Source organism: Strigops habroptila, chromosome 9 (genome assembly GCF_004027225.2).
Source record: "Strigops habroptila isolate Jane chromosome 9, bStrHab1.2.pri, whole genome shotgun sequence".
In the NCBI taxonomy this organism is placed as follows: domain Eukaryota; kingdom Metazoa; phylum Chordata; class Aves; order Psittaciformes; family Psittacidae; genus Strigops; species Strigops habroptila.
Window position 1 is genome coordinate 18,087,659 of NC_044285.2, and position 11,799 is coordinate 18,099,457.

Genomic DNA, 11,799 nt, shown 5'->3' on the forward strand with positions numbered 1-11,799 from the left:
TTTTGTATGAAATATTCCACATAGTTTTTATACAGTCGGCATTTCCACTCTATTTTCGATACATCTGTTGTGGAAAGGTGTCCAGCCGAATTGTGCCTGTAAAGCTTTGCTTCGCTTCAGTGTCAAACCACAAGGGTTTTTGTATGGCTTTGCTTGTTCCTAAACTTGACTGTTCTTTAGATTGCTCCTGAAATATTCTCTATTCCTGTAGTAGCTTAAATCTAAGCATATTATTTCAGTGACCTTCAGCTTCATAAGGAACCATTTCTGCAGACACCGACTGTCATGAAATCCCTTTCAAAGTAACTTCTGAGTAATGCCAGTGAAGGTAATACGAGACACAACTCACTTAAGCTGTTAACGTTTTCTTTGTTGTTGTTGTTGTTTTAAATCAGCATTATGTGAAAGGACTTCAGTAACCTGAAGCACAAATATCATGAATTAGTACAGCAAATACTGTTTATCCAGCTTCATCACTGAATATTGAGGGATTTGACCGAAATATTTGTTGGCTATTACATTAGCAAAAGTGTTTGACTTTCAAATTCATGTGCTTTGGCAGTAACTCACAGTTGATATGAGAGTTAGTGAATCTGAGGAAAGAATGGTTTTGTCTACCCAAGACAAGAGCAGATAATAGTTGAAGCACCCACATGGCACCCAAAGGAATGAGTAGGAAACGCGTGGATGGCAAGTACCTTCTAATGTCTGTGCTTTTTACATGTTCATATAATAAACTGTATTTAGCAGAAAGGATGTATTGTCACTTTAAGTAACAAAAAGCTAGAGTTACATTTTTGTCATGTAACCCAACTTGATTTGATGGGCTTGAGTTTTGTTGTTTTGTTTCAGACTGCTTCTGGCAGACAAGTTTGCTGCCTCAGGACCAGCTATTTAAACATTATCTTGCAGATCCCCTTGATCTTAACTGATTATAGGCACAAAGTCGTTCTAAAATCACTTCTGCAAGTCCTTCAGTTCTCACGGAAGTTAGTGGTATGCCTCTGCATCCCAATAACATTTTAAATACATTTGCATTCTCCATTTGTTAAAAGGAAGTAGTAGGCATCCTTACATTACTTTAAAAGGGTGCTTTTTTTACAGTTCCTGGCTCTATTTTTGGTTGTAGACTAGCAATTACTATAAGATAGTGCACACTTGTAGGCCAGAAGCAAGTTGTTGGTACACATGTAGAATGTATCCAGATTATAAAATCTGGTAAATCGCATTTTTCCTAAATAATCCTTTTTCCAACGTGGTTGACCAAAGTCAATGTATAATTTAAGATTCCGAAGTAATTTTTCTTTAGAAAGATTCTAATCTTCAAGAGATACATAAATGAAGCTTTTGTGTCATTTAATGTCATTCGTGCCATGTAGAGATTTAAAGAAAACGCAGGGAATGGAATTGCATAACATACTGAAGAGAATTTTTAGTGCTCTAGAATGTTTTGTAGTTGCAGCAAACATTTCTTACTGTCTTCAGCAGAGCACATGAGCAGTAAGTTTGTGGTGTGAAAAATGTTACATAAATTCGGTACACAGTACCTATTCATTCACTTTATGAAATGAAGTTGTAAGTTTTGAACAGGATACAAGCATTTTCCTCATCTGAGGAATTAAGATGTTTAATAAATTGTGGAAAGCGTGTGTAATGTGAACTCTACTAATGAACACCCGTGCTGACTTAAAAAGTGAACAAGAATTCTGTAAGCATTCAGTAAATGTTGAGAATTTCACCCTATTAGTCTCAAATGCCTTCCTGCAGTTGTGACCTTTCCTGCTTGTGCTATTAGTCCAAAGGAGTGCCTGTGATACACTGCTGCGCCGGGTGTCCCAGGGCCTGTGTGGGGCACTGGTGTTGCCCAGTGATAGACTTGGGTTTTGATTTCTCAGGGAAACGTTGCCTTTGTGCTCACTAACCTTTCTGACTTGGTTTAACACTGTGCAGAGCAGCATAAAGAGATGATGCTAGTGTGGATGTACTTGCCTTGGGACAGGAAAGGGAAGGCTACAGAACATACATTCACAGGTTGAGACACTCCATCTATTTGCATGTTTGTGTTGGACCACTGGCAATGTGCTCCTCTCTAAAGAAAAGTGCACTCTTTACTCCCCCTATTAAGTGAAGTACAAATTATGGTGTCAATAATGCCTTTTTAAGAACTTGAATGTTTAGCTTTTTTCGAAGGCTGTTTGCAAATCTTTAGTGTTACTTTATTTTTTTCTCTTTTCTGCAGGCACCATAGCAACTGACCAGCTCTGGTCTGTGTTCGAGGGGAAGGATGGCATTTTTCCAAGCAGCCCGAGCAAGTTCTGTCCATGAGATGGACGTCTGATGATGCCAAATACCGCCTCTGAACTTCCTCACCTGAAATGCAATGGCTTTGTACCACCTTTATGCTCTGAACTAATAAAATACAGGGAAAAGGCAACCGCCTGTGTCTTACACACTGTTAGTAAGTAGTTTGTCAGAACAGCCCCGGTAAGTGTACTGGAGCGCACGACACGGCTGCGCACCGCCCCGTGCCCGGCGCGGGGACGGGCACCCCCTCAGCCCCGCGCCGCGCTGCAGGGCCGCCGCCATCTCCCCGCGCGTGCAGGGGCGCGAGACCGCGCTCGCCGCCGCGCGCCGCCTGAGGGGACCGGCGCCGTCCGGTGGGGCCTCACAGCGCGGAGCCCGCCGCGGCGGCAGGTTGGTCCCGGCGGCGGGGAAACCTCCCGGGCTGCGGGGAGACGGGCAGAGGCGCTGCCGGGGAAGGCACAGCACCGGCCACCATTCCGGGTCTGGCCAGGGCCGAGCCCCCGGCAATTGCCCCTCGTCTCAGCGCAGCCCGGGGTGGGGCGGTCGCCGCGCCGTGTCAGGGCCCGCCTTCCCGCCGCTCTGCCCTCCCTCCTCGGCGGGCGGGCGCGGCGGAGGGGTACCTCTGGGTCAGCGGTGAGGGATGGGGAGGCCTCCGGGGGCAGGTCGGGGCGGCGGTGGGCTGCGCTCCCCTCAGCCCGGGCCGCCACGGGCAGCAGGCCCAGTGCCGCGGCCTCGGCCTCGCCCAGCCGGGCCCTCCTGCCGCTTTCCCGAGATGGCGGCAGGCGCTCACCCCCGCCCCGCCGCTTCCCCGCCGTTCCTGTGGGGCCGCGCACTCGCGGTACCGCACGGCCGCCGGCCGGGGCTTCCAGCGAGCTCTGCCGGGGGGCTCCGGGCACAGAAACCGGCCCTCGCGTGGTCCCGGGCGCGGCCTCGCAAGCCCGGGCGGCCGCCGCGGATCTTGGCCCGGGCCGTACCCACTGGACGTAGTCTTTAATTACTTTCAAGCTACTGTTGTTTAATTTTTGGTGCCTGGCGGGTATTACCAAGAGCTGTAGCTACGTCAGGGAACAGACTTCCCCAGAAGTGGTTTTAGAAGCTGGTCCTGCTTTACTGTATTTTCTCACGCAGTGTAGTTAGGCTTGTCCTTCCTACTTCAGTAGTAAAATCTGCATACATGAGTAGAGTAATTTAACTTTTTAACCACCCTGTTCTCATCATAGAGAAAACTGCTGGTTTAATTTTTGTCAAAATTAAGAAACAGTTTCTTGACATGGGAAATGTACTCTTCAGAACCTGTTTCTTCTATGGTGTTTACGCTGCAACTCTAACCAATTCATTTGCTTCCCCTCTGGCTTTGATTCAAGGGCTTTCGTCTGGCTGGTCTCCCTGCTGCTTTCTGCCCCTGAGTGGTTTGCTGCTGTGCAAATTGGTGGTAGCCATTAAGCATTAGTATGGAAAAACGTGCTCATCTTTGGAGTGGTATTTTCTGCTCTGCTCCAGCAACTATTCCGATTTACCTACGGCAGACTGTTGCAGTAAGTCATGTGGTATTTCCCATTCATTGGAGGTTCCTGAAGGGTGGAATCATATTGGACAAAGAGCTGACAGTATTCGCTATCAGTAGTTCTCTTGTGGTTACATACTTTCTCAAAAGTTAGGTTTAATAATAGAAAATGATTGCAGCCTTTAAGCAAATAATAAAACTTAGGAACTTTAATTTTTAAATTAGAGTCTACGATGCGAATTGGAGATCAAATGCAGCTAATGTGGTTAACCCTGTTCATTAACCCTTGAGCTTTCTTCCACAGGAAGGGCCACCTCTTGGAAAGAAAGTGAATTTAAAACAAAGTTTATATTTCGTTTATCACGGCTCTTCATAAAAGTTAATATTAGTTAGAGCAAACTTCCTTTTAACCATATATTTGGAAGTTTTCACAAGTTACATTATTACTGCCTGCCAGTTTTCTTTAACTTGTGACACTGCAGCTCTTTATGTAAAGATCAAAGTGATTAAGCAATAATAAACTTTCCAAACTGGGTCTTGCTTAGGGATATAGAATGAAATATTTAATTTCACCTTCTAAGGGTTTTTTTTACCCTTTATTTAAATTTCACCTAAATGAGAACACAAAATTAATGGAGTCAGGTAAGTTTTCTGGGAAGGTGGTTGCAGTGTCATATGGTAGCCTTTGATATCGTGATATCAAAGTCTTGTGACTGCTATATAAAATGCCAGAGGAGTGACTGTAGTTGAGTGCAAAAGCAACAGCTTGCTTCACTTACCTGGAATTGCATGCATGGCATTCTGTGATACTTACCTTACCCTACCCCATAATTACCATTTTATGACTGAAATGTAAGCTTTAATAACTCAAATAGTAAATGTCCTTTATGGGGAGCTTCTTATAATTCAGGTAATAAGTGCAAAACATTAATGAGGTTGTGTTTTCCAGTTATCTTTCAAGAGACAGATTTCTGATATTATACCAAGAGAAAAAGATATTATTTTAATTTTTCTTTTCAGTTTCCAAATAACAAGTGGAAACTTCTGATGTGTGTTCCATAAATCTTTCCAAATTTTTCTTTCTTTGGGGAGAAGGTGAGGAACACTGATTTTGATTAGCATGTATTTCTCCATACCTGTGAATTCAATACCTCATTTCATTGGACTTTTGACACCTGACAGACACGTGCGTATGTTGTGTGCAGACATGATTGTGTTTATAGCATGCAAAGAAGGATGAAGCCAGTCAGAGTGCCTTAAGCATTTCCTGTGCGACCAAGATGGAGACTGTGTTATGATAACCACACCAATTATTAGATTGCATTAATAATCACAGATTCAGCTATAGAGGTGGCTGAGGTGGTCGGCACCTGTGTATGTTGACCATCTTTGTGTGTTTAGCATAGTTAGGATATTTTAAGTGATACTTAATAAAATTGCTCTGCTTCATTTATTAACAGTAGCACTGTTAATAAAATTGCTCTATGCTTCTAACTTCCAGTTGGTCACCAAAGAGCCCCCATACCCTGATAATTTACTACCACACTCACCAGTTTCACTAGTTCAAGATCTAAAGATTTATGCTCCTTCTGTTTTTAAAGGAGATGTCAGATGCTTACGTGTCTCTTGAAAGACTGCACGGCAAGTCTCATTCTTGACCTAGAGCTGTGGTTTGCAGCAGGTGAGCTCAGGCCTCCCTGTGGAGGTTCACCTACATCAAAAGTGAGGGTTACAGTGCAAGCAGGAAATTTTCTGCTACTTTTGTTTTGACATGTGCAGGGTCCTAAAATTTAAATGTTAGTGAAGTCCCTTATTACTTTAAATAGTAGAAATTTCACTTTTAGGGAGCAGTTTAATGTACCTCTTTTTAATTATGCAACTAATTCAGTGGGTAAACATTAGCTTATCAGAAGTTTAGTGCAGCCAACTTAAAGACAAAATACAGTAACAGCTAGTCCTAAAAAGGCATATTTGTCCATATTTTCTCTTAGATCTATTTGCATGCCTTTTCCTTCAGGGTTTTCATGTAAAATTTTAGAATCAGAAGATCCTATAACATGTCTTTTCCTTATCTTACTCCCTTTTATGACCTGAATTATTTGCTGGTTTAGTCCCATGACTGTATCTGTAGCTGAGATTGGAAAAATCATGATTTCAAATGTGAGTCTGTGGTCTTCCGCTATGTTTGTCCCCATGATGGCTAAACCAGGTGACAATTAGCTTTTACAAACAATACCTCCACATGTTTGCAAGTAGAGTTTAAAAAAGAAATCACATTTTGAAAATCATCTGTGTTTTCGTTGAAGTGGACTCTGCAGGTGTTCTCAAAAGTCTCATTACAAGAGTCTCATTTTTACTGTGTGCCAACTGAAAACTATTCTTGAAGTCAGATTTGAAAGAGGAAGGGCTGTCTGTTAAAATACATGTTTCTGTGCCTTGCTAAAGCTGAAATAGGCATCTGTGTGGTGAAGTGGTTCATAGAAATAGAGAAATAATGTGATCTGGGCCAGCTGCATACATTGATGTTAGTGGATAAAATTATGTTGTTTTGGCCCAGTGCTTGGTCTAACCAGAAAGGTTTTTATCATAGAATCCTAGAATGGTTTGGGTTGGAACAGACCTTAAGATCATCTAGTTCCAGCCCCTTGCCATGGGCAGGGACGCCTCACCCTAGACCATGTTGCCCAAGGCTCTGTCCAGCCTGGCCTTGAACACTGCCAGGGATGGGGCATTCACCGCTTCTCTGGGCACCCTGTGCCAGCGCCTCAGCACCCTCACAGTAAAGAACTTCTTCCGTATATCTAACCTCAACTTCCCCTGTGTAAGTTTGAACCCATCACCCCTTGTCCTGTCGCTGCAGTCCATGATGAAGAGTCCCTCTCCAGCATCCTTTTGTTCTTGAAATATGGTCCATACCCGTAGTAGCTTACTCTTCTGTGATTTCCCTGATGAGTATTTTTCACTTGTTCTTGCCGAAGGCTGCAGCAGTATGGAGCAATGCCAACGTTCCTGTCTGTTGCTTTTCTTAATTGCTTTTGACCCTGTTGTAGTAAACAGTTAATCTTATTTATCTTTTTACTAGGAGTAGGTTGCATTCTTTGCCCTGCCATAGAGCTGTAGATAAGCAAGAAGGCAGCAGAGTTAGGGATTACTATGATGTTCTGCACAACGTATTTTCAGTGTCTCAGTGCATAAAAAACCGTAATTCCCTGATGCTATAATTTCCACCTGTTCCACATATTAGGGTGGGACACCCTAAAAGTTGAGAGTATGCATTTTGCTGGGGCTTTTGAGTCACTAGAGGCTTAGTCTTTCTAGAAAAGCAAGAAGCTGTTCTTTGTGTTATGTACAGAAAGCAAAGAACAAAAGAGGGCACAGGGGTGAAAAATGTCTGAAGATTATAGGATCTCCACTGCGCAACCTCCTTCACTGCTTAACTTCTTGTGTTGCAATTCCTAAAGGAATAGCCCTTCTTCATCGTCCTCTAGAGGGCATAATGCTTCTTGTTGAGAAAAATGTGACAAAGTTTTTTTTCAATATATTCTTTCAAGAAAAGCACAGAGGAAAAAATATAAAAAGAAGCAAACATTCTGCTTTTGTCTATATTCTTCTAGTGGGTGAATTCCTAGAAGGTTTTATAAAATGTGTGCAGTCCGTACAGGAGCAATTAAAGTTTAGTTCTGTAAAACTAGCTTAGAAGTGTTCTGTGCTGCTTTGGGGCGATCTCCTGGAAATGTGAATCAGTGAACGTCTACACGTAGGATCACGGTGCCTGTGCAAATATGATGTGTTGTTATTAACTGAAGAGAAGAGGCTGCTGCCTCACTTGATTTTATCAGTCAAGAGTTTGATGCATCCACAGTTATTCGATTTTTATTAATAAATTTTGATGACCGTGTTATTAGTTGATAGAAAACTCCTTAATAAGCTGTTGTTGCCATTGCTTAAAAAGCATTTGGCTTTCCTGGGAAGATACTGGGGTCAGTAGTATGTGACTGTTAAATTTATATCATAAGCTTTTCCAATAACATTTTAATAAAGACTGTAGGTACCGAGTTTGGTAGAAAAATAATAATTGAGTGATACTATTTGACTTTTAAATTCCTTGTTCCATAGAAGTATTCCAGCATTCATGTTTATTTTCACATTTCCTTTTGCCATTGTTTCCAAACTTGAATGGATTTGAGGAAGCAAAAGAAGTGACAACTTTCCTGGCTTGATTGTCTCATCTGTCAGTCACTAGATGGTGCCATTTTGCTTCTCTGGAACCTGTCTTGCAAAAGTTACAGGTGTTAATCATGTTTCTAAAAGAAAGCAAAATAATTGGACTTTTGAGTCCTTTTTCGCAATTACTGCTTTTTTCCAAGACCATGCAATATGTGTGTTTTGCTCAACTAGAACTAATGTGTTAATGAAAATGTGCAACATTTCCACGTTGAGTTCTTTTAAATTGTCATAAACTTTTAGTTTGACTTTTGTTTACATCTTTTTTACTGACTTTGATAATGATTTGATAAAAACACATTTTAAATGTAGAATTGTTTGAGGGTCTTTTTACCTTTTCTTCCTGAGGTCTAGGTAAGGACTTGCAACTAATGGGAATTATCGTCTGGATTACTTTGGTTGAGGTATAGTGGTTTTAATCCAGGGACAATTGCTTTATATTTCTTTATGACTTACTAAGATACATTTATGTATCTTACTGTAGTCCCAGGATACCACAGAAACAACTTTGTGCAGTTTCATGTAACAGGCTAGAAGTTGTCTGAGGAACTTTTGTTTCAGAATTTCATATTAAAAAGCTACATAGTAATTTAGTGCATTGTCACAACTTATGTGCTGTAGCAACAGGACAAGAGGTGATGAGTTTAAACTTCAACAGTGGAAGGTCAGGTTAGATGTAAGGAAGAATTTCTTTACTGGGAGGCTGGTGAAGGTTGTCCAGAGAAGCGGTGAATGCTCCATCCCTGGCAGTGTTCAAGGCCAGGCTGGACAGAGCCTTGGGCAACATGGTCTAGTGTGAGGCGTCCCTGCCCATGGCAGGGGGTTGGAACTAGATGATCTTAAGGTCCTTTTCAACACAAGCCATTCTATGATTCTGTAATATTCCACCCAGCAGTTGTCCAATTTTGGGTATCCAGCCATGGGATATAATTAATTTTCCCATTTATCGTTGTAGTTTGGTGTGTTCCTTCAGTTTGGAATCAATATTTGTTTACTTGATAACTTGGCTTTTGTCAGGCAGCTGTTTGAAACAAACCTCCTCATGGATACCACACATCTGAGAACTTAATAGTTCAGTTGTAGCTTTCTGCAATAATAAGACAAATGAATCAATATTAAATTTATATGTTTAACTGTGAGTAACATTTAAAGTTGAGGACTAGGTCTTAAATGAGAATTAATGTATTGATCTTGCTACAGAATTAATGAAAACACCATTTTACTTCAGCGTAAACTTTGCAATAGCAAAACAGCTTCATTTTCTTCCGCCATTTTAGCTGAACTCAAAAAGTCTTTTTTTTTTAAGGTATATTTAATACACTTTATTGGAAGTTAAAATTTGGGGTTTTTGGGTATTATCTTTTAGGTGTGTATTTTAAAAGTAATCCTTTGAGGTTTGTTTTCCTACATTAGATATGATACATGCAGAAGTTTTTATATCTCAATGTTTCCTGAGCAAATGTTGAAATACACTTAGTTGTGCAAGATGTTGTTGTGCTTGTACAGTATTCACCATGGAGAAGATGTAAACCTAAGGTATTTGTCATGATCCCACTGTACACACCTTTTAGCAGAATAGTCTTGTAACTGATCAAACAATTTGGATGAAGTTGTACCATGCTGGTTTCAAACTTTGTTAGGTAAACTATGATAGGATGTGCTGAAGTCAGTTCTCCTTTCTGAAGGAAAAAAGAAAACCTGGTAGCTGCTATTTTGACAACCTTTTCCTGAGAGGAAAAATTCTTAACTAAACCAGGAAGTAAGGCAGTCAGTGAAGCACCTCTGTGAGGATATTCATATTTGCTTACAGGAAGTGAACACTTTTGAGTTTGGGCTTGAGATTTATATAGTCACGCTATAGGTGCATTGTAACACAAAGGAATGGGTTTCCTTGTATCACCAGGCAGTGGAAGGAGAGCTCTACATTCCCTGTGGCATCTAACTCTTTCGCTTCTTTTCTGGCTTAAGGGATTGAGGCTTCATTTCTGCTATTGGAGCCTCAGAAATGGGTCATTTTGTTTAAAAAGAAGTGAATTGTGATTTTCTTCGCTTGATTCAGTTTATTTTGGTAGCGTGTTAACTACTTGTGCTTGGTTTTCCCAGACATCTGAAATGTTGTGCCTGTAATGACAACAGAAATGCCCTGGAAAGAACTAAAAAAATGTGGTACTTCAGTAGGTTTATTAAATGATAGTGGCTGAAGAGCCCAGGAGACATTTGAGTTTAGATTCCTTCAGCTCAGGGACCACTGGCTGTGCAAACGGGTAATACAGTATTAAGGAGAAACAAAAATTCCCATGTGCTTGCGTTTTCAAAGGAAGCATGGATTTCGTAGGAGGGCTCCATGCAATTAGAGTGTGTTACAAGTAGGAGCAGCAGGAATATGATTTGAGTGAATCCCTCTTCAGTCTATTCTTTTGCTTAAGAAAATGTTCTGAAGGAGAATTTTTTTGTTTGATGTGTAATATGTTTTCTTTGCTGGCAATGAGAGACTCTTCCTCACGGTAAGCATACAGTACTTGGCTGAGGTTTGTATGCTGCTTTTTACAGATGCCAAGGATGTTGCATGCAAAAGAGAGTGATTGATCCATGTTTGCAATCAGCTGAGCTGAATGAAACTGTTGCTCTTCTAGAAGAAATAAGAGAAACCAAAGAAACATCATAAAAATTTATTATTTTTTTTATTTATATTATAAAAATAATATATATTTTTATATTTATATATTTATTATATTATTATATTTATTATATATAATAATATAAATAAATAAAAATAATAATATTTTTATTATTGTTTCTTGTCTTTAAACACCTGCATTCAAAGAGTAAGTAATGTTCCCCAGAGCACACAAATGATGCTTTCTAAGTAAATTTCAAACAAGATGATCTTTATGTGCTTGTTTATGTAAGATAAAAATGCTGGCAAGTGTAATGTAATTAGTTGTAAGATTATGCTTCTAAATTTCATCTTCAGTAAGTATTAATAAGATATTTTTCACTCAAAAGCTTGCTTTTGACATGAAACAGTTTTCTTGGAGGTGGAAGGGGAAGAATCTAAAACATAAGTATGCATCTACCATCTGTAAAAGACAAAACACATAAAATAACAATTCATTTATTTTAAATCACAAATGTGCTGGTGCTACTCAATGTAAAACAGATCTAAGTGTGAAGTTTGGCTTAGAACTTCCCGGGTAGTGTTTAGCAGCATTCAGGCCTGAAGTTATTTTAGGTATAAGCCTGTGCTCAGTCCCTTCCTGCGTGTATACTGAAGTACAAGCATGCCAGACCCTCACCTCACATGTCAAATTTAAGAGGAATTCTGTATGCATCTGGGGCTAGGCTGGCTAAACACTGTTCTCCCTGAAGTCAGTGACATTTCACATTGTCCTCAGTGGAAACAGAGTTAGGTTTATGTTTTTCACTTTCAAAAATGCACAATGAGACTCAAGAGTATCTAGCTTATGAGATTTGAAAAAATAATTTTGATTACTTTCTAATAATTACTAAATTCAAAGAACTAAATCAGCGAAATCATCTACTGTATAATTGCAGTTGGAATATATATTCTAAAATCAATTGAGATTTCATGATTAAATGGTTGGTCTGCTTAAAAGTAACAGCAACTGCATTACCTCCACATCATTCATACACACACTATAAATAAGAGCAGAATAAGATGTCAACATGCTTCTCTAATTCCAGTGGCTGACCTCCATAACAGGTTTGTGAGCTGTATAATATAACTGGAACGGGAGCTGTTCCTT

At 40.3% G+C, this 11,799-nt stretch overlaps 1 protein-coding gene across 3 annotated transcripts in view; it reads left to right on the forward strand.

Annotated features, from left to right (window-relative positions):
• The first annotated feature begins 2,530 nt into the window (after window positions 1-2,530).
• Window positions 2,531-11,799, forward strand: part of USP3 (ubiquitin specific peptidase 3) — a 91,275-nt gene continuing 82,006 nt past the window's right edge. Inside the window, exons 1-2 of one of the 3 annotated variants that reach the window (XM_030497017.1) lie at window positions 2,531-2,694; window positions 3,669-3,839. The gene's annotated coding sequence lies outside the window, so the exon portion shown is untranslated. The remainder of the gene's footprint in view (window positions 2,695-3,668; window positions 3,840-11,799) is intronic. The other 2 variants (XM_030497016.1, XM_030497018.1) reach the window with 2 other exon arrangements.